Here is an 8,632-nt window from a genome sequence, read left to right as displayed (position 1 = left end):
TCAATGTCTTCCGATAAAGTCACTTCTGGTTTTAACGTTTCTTTTTTTTCTTATTTTTAAGGTTAATCAGCTCATTTTGGACAGTGCTATGTATGTATTTAGCATTATTTGGCATACTTTCGCACTTGGCTTTTAAGTCGGGACAATTTCTTTTTAATAAATTTTAAATTTCTACGAAATTGCCCCTGTTCCCATTTTCATAGTCCGACCTATGCCCCCGAAGAACGAGATCTTGTTGGGCGCACAGTACTATTATCTGCACGTGAGCAGCTAAGACATCTCTATTATGATGCTGATCAACCTGACATACTATTGAGCCTCGAGATTTCGATTCCAAATAGTCTGAATATTTTTTATAAGACTGTTTGTGTAAAGATTTAGTCGAAGTAAAGTGTTCTTCGAACTTTTTGGCCATATTTTTCCAGTCCGAAAACACCTCAATAAATCCCGTATTTCTGCCACCTAAAAAATGCCGACAACAAAAACAATAAACTTTATCGTTTGCTACAGAATATTCGAGCATTTGGTATTTGGTGTACGAAGAAGAATTGAAGCCTCGGTTTTTACCACCCATTAGGGTTTTGGGAAAAGACGCTAGGTTAGGTTGAACGGGCAGACAATCCTTATCTAAACTAATATCTAAAGCAATTAATCGTCTTACGTTTGAATTGTCTATCTTGTCACTCGACATAAACTTTCGGGAACTCATTCTGGTTTTAGTTTTTAAAGTAAAAACTTCAGATATTACGCCAATTAAAAATGGTACCACTATAGTCTTAAAAAAACTAGTTTTAAGAATGGTACCAGCCAGTGATCAGCGATTCGGTATCTAGGTAAAAGATATCAGATAGTAGATAAAAAGATAAAACTACGTAATGCCAAATTATCGAAGGTATCTACCAGTAAAATATAAAAAGATACTTTTTTAAACGATGAAAAATATCTAAACAATTTTTATTTTCATTTTTATAAGAATATTGGAAAATATCTTTTTGAATTTTTACTTGAAAATAGTTTTATCTAGTTTATTTGACACATTAACGTTAGATATAAATATTTGTAACTAGATAAAATAGCAATAAGATACTGATATCGAATTTGAAAGTTTTTATACACAATCCTTGGGATTTGTGTGTATTATTTTTAAGTACAGTGTAGCCGATGTCGATGCCGATGCCGCCGTGTCGCGCATATCTTATTAACAGTTGGAGTCAATGACATTTCGTTCGAATGTACATATCTCGGCAACGATAGCATTTCAGAAATGTTTGAAATCGGAGCCTATAGAAGTTGGGCATTTGCCTAATTTATTATTTTCGGGGGTTGCACTTTGTGTGCTGGATATTTTATTTAAAATTAAGTCCGATAACGTTAAAAAAATATTTTGGTTAGGCTAGGATTCAGTGGGCCTCCAATTTCGGTTATATCAGTAAATATTAAAATGAAGTATAGTTTCCAGGGTAATTTACGGGACCCCAAATTTCGTGGTTTTATATTTTCGCCTTTAAGTCTGCACAACGTTCCTTAATTTAAGTCCGATTTTCATTAAAGTTATATTTTTGAATATAACGTAGAGTTGCAAATACGTTCCTTAATTTTAATTCTAAGTTAGGCTTTTTGGGCAGCGTATACGTAGAGGCCTGCGCCGATCTGATATGGGTCGGCGGCGGCGTTTGACGCTGGCGTAGGGCATTTGATGACGAACTTCCGGTGGTGTGGTTTAAATCTTACCGGTACACCGGGCTATAAATCTGATGCATGTCCAGTTTAAAAAACACGCGACCAGAAGGGCAAGGGCAAATACCAACTCGTACTAGTCCTTCCATGGACTAATTTATGTACTTCGCACAGTGACGCCCCTTTCCCGAATATTTGTTTCGGGCGATTGTTAAATATGCGCTCTAGCGGCGGAGTTAGGAACTAACAAACTAATGATAACCGGGGGAAAAGGAAAATTGGTGAGGGGAGGGAAAATACAAATGTAGCTCAGCAGCTGAAAAACACGTGGGACTGGCTTAATTTGTAAAACGTTTGTTTTAATGTGTTAATGTGTGAAGTACATTAATTAGTCCATGGTCCTTCCGAGGTAGACCACTTGCCTGACGCCAAACGACCTTCAAAATTATTCGCAGTTATGCCGGGTCGAAATTCGGTTGAAGGCTCGATATTGGCTTTTTATATTTTTGGTCGTGCTCCACGATAACGCTCTGCAGTGGCGTAGACAAGGAGGGTTCAATGTCAACCCCCTGGGCCTACCTTGACTATACTAAATTGACACCCCCTTCTCGACACCCATCTTAATATTAACATTCTTGGACCCCCTTTGACGAAATTCTGGCTACGCCACTGACGCTCTGAGCCTTCCAATCAGAAATAAATCCGAGTTACGAATAATATCATTTTTGCTGCCGAAGGTTATCATCGCACGGTGAACAAACATATTGCTATTTTGATATGTTATTTTCCATTTAAATAGAATTTAAGATATTATGATGTGATTTTATAAACGTATTGGACGTCTAAAATGCAGTATATCAAATGCTTCATTTATTGAATTTCAAGTAAAAAATTATTATCAGTCTCGGATTTTCCATAGAGGTAACCTGCCCGATGGCGTGGATCCCATGGACCGTTCACGAAGTGGGCCTCCGTAAACATGGTAGCGTTATAGTTGTTAAAGCTGGGACCCTTAGTCTCCTAGCAACCAAAAAATATTATACCCAGTCCGCCACTGATTATTATAATGCAATTTTAGAAAACATATCATATTCACCATATCCAACTTTAGTCGGCTGACAAATTGAAAGATTTTGGACGGACGAACAAGGCGGGTAATGTGAACGTGTCAGTTGGATAGTGTTAATGCAAAAAAGTCAGACTGACTAGTCTGCCTGATTTAGTTAGCTGACTAAAGTTAGTGTGAATGAGCCTTAAGTTTGACACTCAACGCCTGACCAGAAGTAACAAAAAGTGTGATCAGAAGTAACAAATAAGTGAGATACTGATCGAAGTTATCCTCAACGCTTTCAACGTATGAGTAGAAGTAATAAATAAATGTGACGCTTTCAACGTATGACTAGAAGTAAGAAAGAAGAGTGACACTTTCAACGTATGACTATAAATAATAGATAAATGTGACACTTTCAACGTGAGACCACAGAAGTAAGAAATAAGTATGATACGTACTCCATTGTGTACAAAGCGTGTTCAAACTAACAAGGAGACATCCCGAAGTGTAACCCACCAATTTTGTTCAAACTCGGGGGATTGGTAAACCTTCATGTAACTTGAAAAATTCTAAAGGGAATTTATTCAATGGGCAACCGTTTTGCCATGGCAACGAAAAATGTTTCTGAGAACACAAAATATTAAATTTTCCCGTTGAAAATAACATGGGATTTTGACCTCAAATTGATCAAAAGTTGATCAGTTTTGATGTTTTTTTTGTCAATTTTTATCTATTTTTGGCTTTTCGAATTTTTGAAATTTATTAAAATTTTTCACAGCCCCCCCCCCTAGCAATCGGTCACAATCCCATGTTATTTTCAATGGGAAAATTTAAATTTTTTGTTGTCAAAAACATTTTTCGTTGCCATGGCAAAACGGTTGCCCATTGAATAAATTCCCTTTAGTATTTTTCATGATACATGAAGGTCTACCAATCTCCCGAGTTTGAACAAAATCGGTGGGTTACACCTCGGGATGTCTCCTTGTAAGTGTAAAGTATATATTCCATTCGGTAAAATTTAAAATAATCTTTGTACCTAATTTAAATTACAAATAGCTACTAAAATAAATATCTAAGATAAGAAATATAGTACAGATAATATTTTCGTCATAAGTAAAAGTTATCTTAAGAAATGGACAGCAAGATAAATGTATCAAGATAAAAAAAATTATTTATCTAATACTTATTTAAATTGAGATGTTCCAAATTGAGTATATATAAAATATTGATAAACAAATTAAGGTAGTATTTGAATTTTTTATTTATCTTTGAAAAAATACCTAGATCCGCATTTAGATACTTTAAATTATAGATAAAAGTATCTATCGCTGAACACTGCTCCAAAGTAGGAGGGTCCTCCGCAACGCCTTGCTTATTTCCTGGCAGCTTCACTGGGATTCGCTCTCGGTGGGTCGCTTCTTTTATTCAGTTCATCCGTCACCTTGCTACCCGGCTATCTGGGGACTTCGGCTTTGCAGGCCCATGGAACGCCCCCTATTTTTGGCTCTCCTCGACCGTTTTCCCACCCCAGCGGTATTATATCGTGTTCAACGATCGCCCACTCCTCTATGTCGGAGCTTCTCTTAATGATATCGATCACTATGTCTTCCACTGTCCTAAGTATAGTATCCTTTGGACAGTACTACTGCGTCGTCTTCCACCCGCAAATCACTCACTGGTTCACGCTCTGGCATACAACTCGCTCCCGTCTCGTCTGCGCATGCCGCTTCTGCGACTGCTTGTTATACTGTTATTTAAACTTCGCACCAGCTCCTTAACGCCTCCATAACTTAGTGTTCGCGTGGTCCCATCGTTACTGGGCATCTAAGGATCCCCTAAGATCCGATGCCAATAGTGTTTGTTCACAAAAAAAATATATATATAACTGACACACTTTGGTAATTATGTATCTTTTGATATGAATAACAACGTGGCTCAGAATTTTCCGCGAGTTGTGAGTAGTCTATAATAGTGGTGCCGCTGACCGATGGCAAAACAATGGTAAATTATTGAATCTCCATCACACTTAAGTCATGGGCTAAATGGGCTACAGCCCAGGGCCCCCAGCCAGTTTTGGGGCCCTGGAAAGGCCAGCCATACAGCCTCTACTCTAGGGATAAAGATTTAGTTGGTTAAATATTATTTATGCTCATTTAATATTATGTCTTTTAGTTACGTCTTTTTTTCAGTAGGCCTATATTATACTTTTGAAATTAAAAGTTTTGGTTTGATTATGGTGTAGATGAATTTAGACAACGGACAAACAAAGGCTTACCGTTATGGATCGCAAAGGTCTTAAGAAATATAGCCCAGGGCCCCAAAGGCTCCTAAGACGGGCCTGCACACTGATCTGGAAGTAATTTTGCCAACGAAGAGAGTTGCCCATTTTTTTCCGATAGAAAATTGGATTTTAACTTGGTTTTAAAAATTACGAATGCGTGAGCGCTCAAAATATGCTTGCGAGCTTTATGGTTGCTTAGAGTGTGTTTCGCGCTAGGTAAAGCATTTGAATAGAAATGCGACTGGAAGCACGATTAGATTGTGGTGAGATGTACGAGTTAGAAAGCTGCCATGAGAGTGGAATCACCACTCGCCAGTATTATTCGTCGGAGCACGCTATCTATTTTTAAAAATTTTAAGTTTCAATTTTATTTAATAGATGACGCACTCTCGCGTGATTTAGTAGCGATTGAGATTACCTGCCGGGAGTAGTGGCGTATTCCTGTAATCCCAAGCGTCTGGGAAGCAGAGTTTGTGGATGGCCGTGAGAGGACGACCACTAATCCCCCAACGGGTGGTTGTCATACTTCCGCCACGGGTGCCCCGTCCCTATCCCCATGTATCTCCCTATTGGCGTGGCCGTTACACATATCTCACCCTGATTAATCAGTTATAGTGTGCTGGTGTCTAAGGCCTTGGGTCGACACCGATGTGTAGATAACAAAAAAAAAGGTATCATGCCATATGCGTCACCAGCCGGAAGGTCGATATTTTGTTTATAGTTAAGGTGACCTGCGTGAATTGAATAATTTTTCAGATAAATGACTAGGGTTTCACGCACGTATCTACAAATTTAAAGCACTCTGTAGTGTGATTGTAGGACCATAGGAGGAATTTTCCCAAATCAGCACAATCACAGTGTCTGTTGGATGGCCGTGAGAGGACGACCACTAATCCCCCAACGGGTGGTTGTCATACTTCCGCCACGGGTGCCCCGTCCCTATCCCCATGTATCTCCCTATTGGCGTGGCCGTAACACATATCTCACACCTGATTAATCAGATGGACGAGCTGACTGAATTGTCCCACGCGTCGCAATCGCTCATAACGAGTTCCAAAAAAAAAATTTGTCTAATAGAGTGTTGTCGTCTGATACGATTTTGAAAACTTGTAACGTCACAGCTGTAGCGTTAATAGTGGCCGCCATGACAGTTACCGTTTTTAGTTCGACATCGAGATATATATATCGAAGTGGGACTATTGCTATGGATGGATTGTCGTTAAGTGTTGTTTGTTTGGCGTCGGCGTCGTGGAAAAGCGACGACACGGTAGATGGAGCTGCGAAAAATAATTTTTATATAATTTATATTATCGGCGACGCCGAGACTCGAACGCAGATAGCAGCTGGCGGCATAATCTCCAAAAACCGACGCCTTTACCAACCGAGTCACGCCGTTCTCATAAACATGTACTCCGAACGTTAAGTTGTCGCAATTGTTGTTCTTTTTCCCCCGTTATTTTAAATATATTTACGGCGTTTAAGGTCAAGTGAACCTCAAACTTCGCCTCCACCCCCAACCCAGTGGATTTTACACGAAGGGTGACACGCGCGTGGCGGGAAGTTTGAATTACAGTGTGGGGCTACACAACTTTTAACGATGGCCAGTTTCAGGTCTGTCAGGTAAACAGGGGCACAATTTCGACCCCCCCCCCTTTAATAACACTACGTTAAAGTCAACTCTTTAACTTAGGATGGTACTTTTTATATGAAACGATAGAACGCGCAGTGCCGTTAATTTCCGCCCCTCCGACCAACCCCCTTAAAGGGAGAGTGACCGAAAACAAGTTGGCAAGCCAAAATATACCTCTCCTCGGAAGAATTGTCCCTAGTGGTATTAATTTCTCGAGATAACCCGTAAAGATATCTCCGCAATTTAAGAGTTATTTTTTAAAAATGTTATCCCAGTTCTATCCCGCCCGGTATAAAAATTGAGACGAAACGACCAATTTTAATTTATTCAGAATATCATAAGTTAAGTAGTTACAACAGTGAGTTAGACGTACTATAACAATGCACAATTGAATTTAACCCTTTTTACAGAACAAGTTTATCAGTTAAATATAATACCATATGTAACATAATTACTCATAAGTGTGCCAGAAATAACTATTTCTCAATGAGACCTTGTTGCAAGGATATGACGTAATTGACGTCACTTTCCAGTCGATGACGGTTTTATCGTCATCGAAACTAGTTCTGGCGGGGAGAGAAGGAAGTTAAAACCAGTTTTACGCGACGTTAGTCCGTATTTTCTTTGGTGGCTGTGAAACAAGGTCTCATTTAAATTTTTAATACAGAGATGTTAAACAGAGGCACACTTATGAGTAATTATGTTACATATGATAATACGAAGCAAATTTTAATGAAAGAAATATCTACAGAGGGTATTATAACGACCGTTCGCTTTTTGGTTTATAATTTTAACGGAATCGGGCCGATTTTAATTAAACGATAGTTATCGAAATTTTGTTAAAATAATATTCCCTAAGTCTTAAACACGCACTGATACACTGAAGTCCATTCACTCACGTTCCAAACGCGAAACACAATTTATCGCTTTTCTTGACCGAAGACCAAACATACTAATTAAAACCGCAAAGTTACCTCATAACTTTTGACCGACACCAGGACCCCGTCCTGTTGTAGTTCGTCTGACAGCCATTAAAGCTTAGTTTTCTCCCCCACTTCTTGGTCTCTTTACTTGTTCGCGTTTTTACTAAGAACTAAGAAAGACTAAATCTTCTGTATTGACGGCAACGGCCTTATATACTGTTATTTTGTGTTTTTTTTACCCGTCGAGATTTGACTAAAGTTCGAAAAATTGAAGAGATTATATTTTTTACCTGGTTTGATTGATAGTTCTCCACACGGTGGCGCTATATTATTACTTTGATATAGTTTCCGCGGGAGTTTTGAATAATTATCCTTTTTCTAAGCGATATTAAAAGGTAACAATGAACTACTTTTTGTGTTTTAACGAAATTTTGTTAAGAATTTAAAAAAAATTTAAAACAAAACAAAAAACCGTACCAAAGAATAAACAAACAAAGTTCAATAAACAATATATACAGATATTTTATTAATCCGTTTAGTAAAAAAACCCGCCTTATCATAATTGTTCCTTTACTTTAATATTTTCCCTAAGGAAGTCAATGGCTCGGCGGTGAACTATCCGCATTGTTACAATGCGACCCGAGTTCAATTCCTGATCACGATCAAATTTTACATTAAAATACTAAAATATTTAATTTGATATAAGATTAATTTAATCTATAAATATTTAATTAAATATAAGATTAATATAATTTATAAATATTTAATTAAATATAAGATTATTATAATTTATAAATATTTAATTAAATATAAAATTAATATAATTAATAAATATTTAATTAAATATAAGATTAATTTAATTTATAAATATTTAAAATGATGTAGAATAAATTATAGTAAAGGACATTCGCCAAAGCTGTTTTTTAGGAAAACACCGTAAATGAACAAGCGTTGGTGGCTGAGTGGTTAGAGTACATCTGTTTCACGAGGCAGACCTGGGTTCGATTCCCGGCCGGCGCCGAGAAATCGCAAATTGATACTAAGACGAATACAGTGTACAATTGGTGGAA

The sequence above is a fragment of the Leiobunum rupestre genome, chromosome 5 (assembly GCF_980474605.1).
Source record: "Leiobunum rupestre chromosome 5, qqLeiRupe1.1.hap1, whole genome shotgun sequence".
Lineage (NCBI taxonomy): Eukaryota > Metazoa > Arthropoda > Arachnida > Opiliones > Sclerosomatidae > Leiobunum > Leiobunum rupestre.
The sequence above is the reverse complement of the archived record's forward strand: the minus strand, read 5'-3'. Positions refer to the sequence as shown.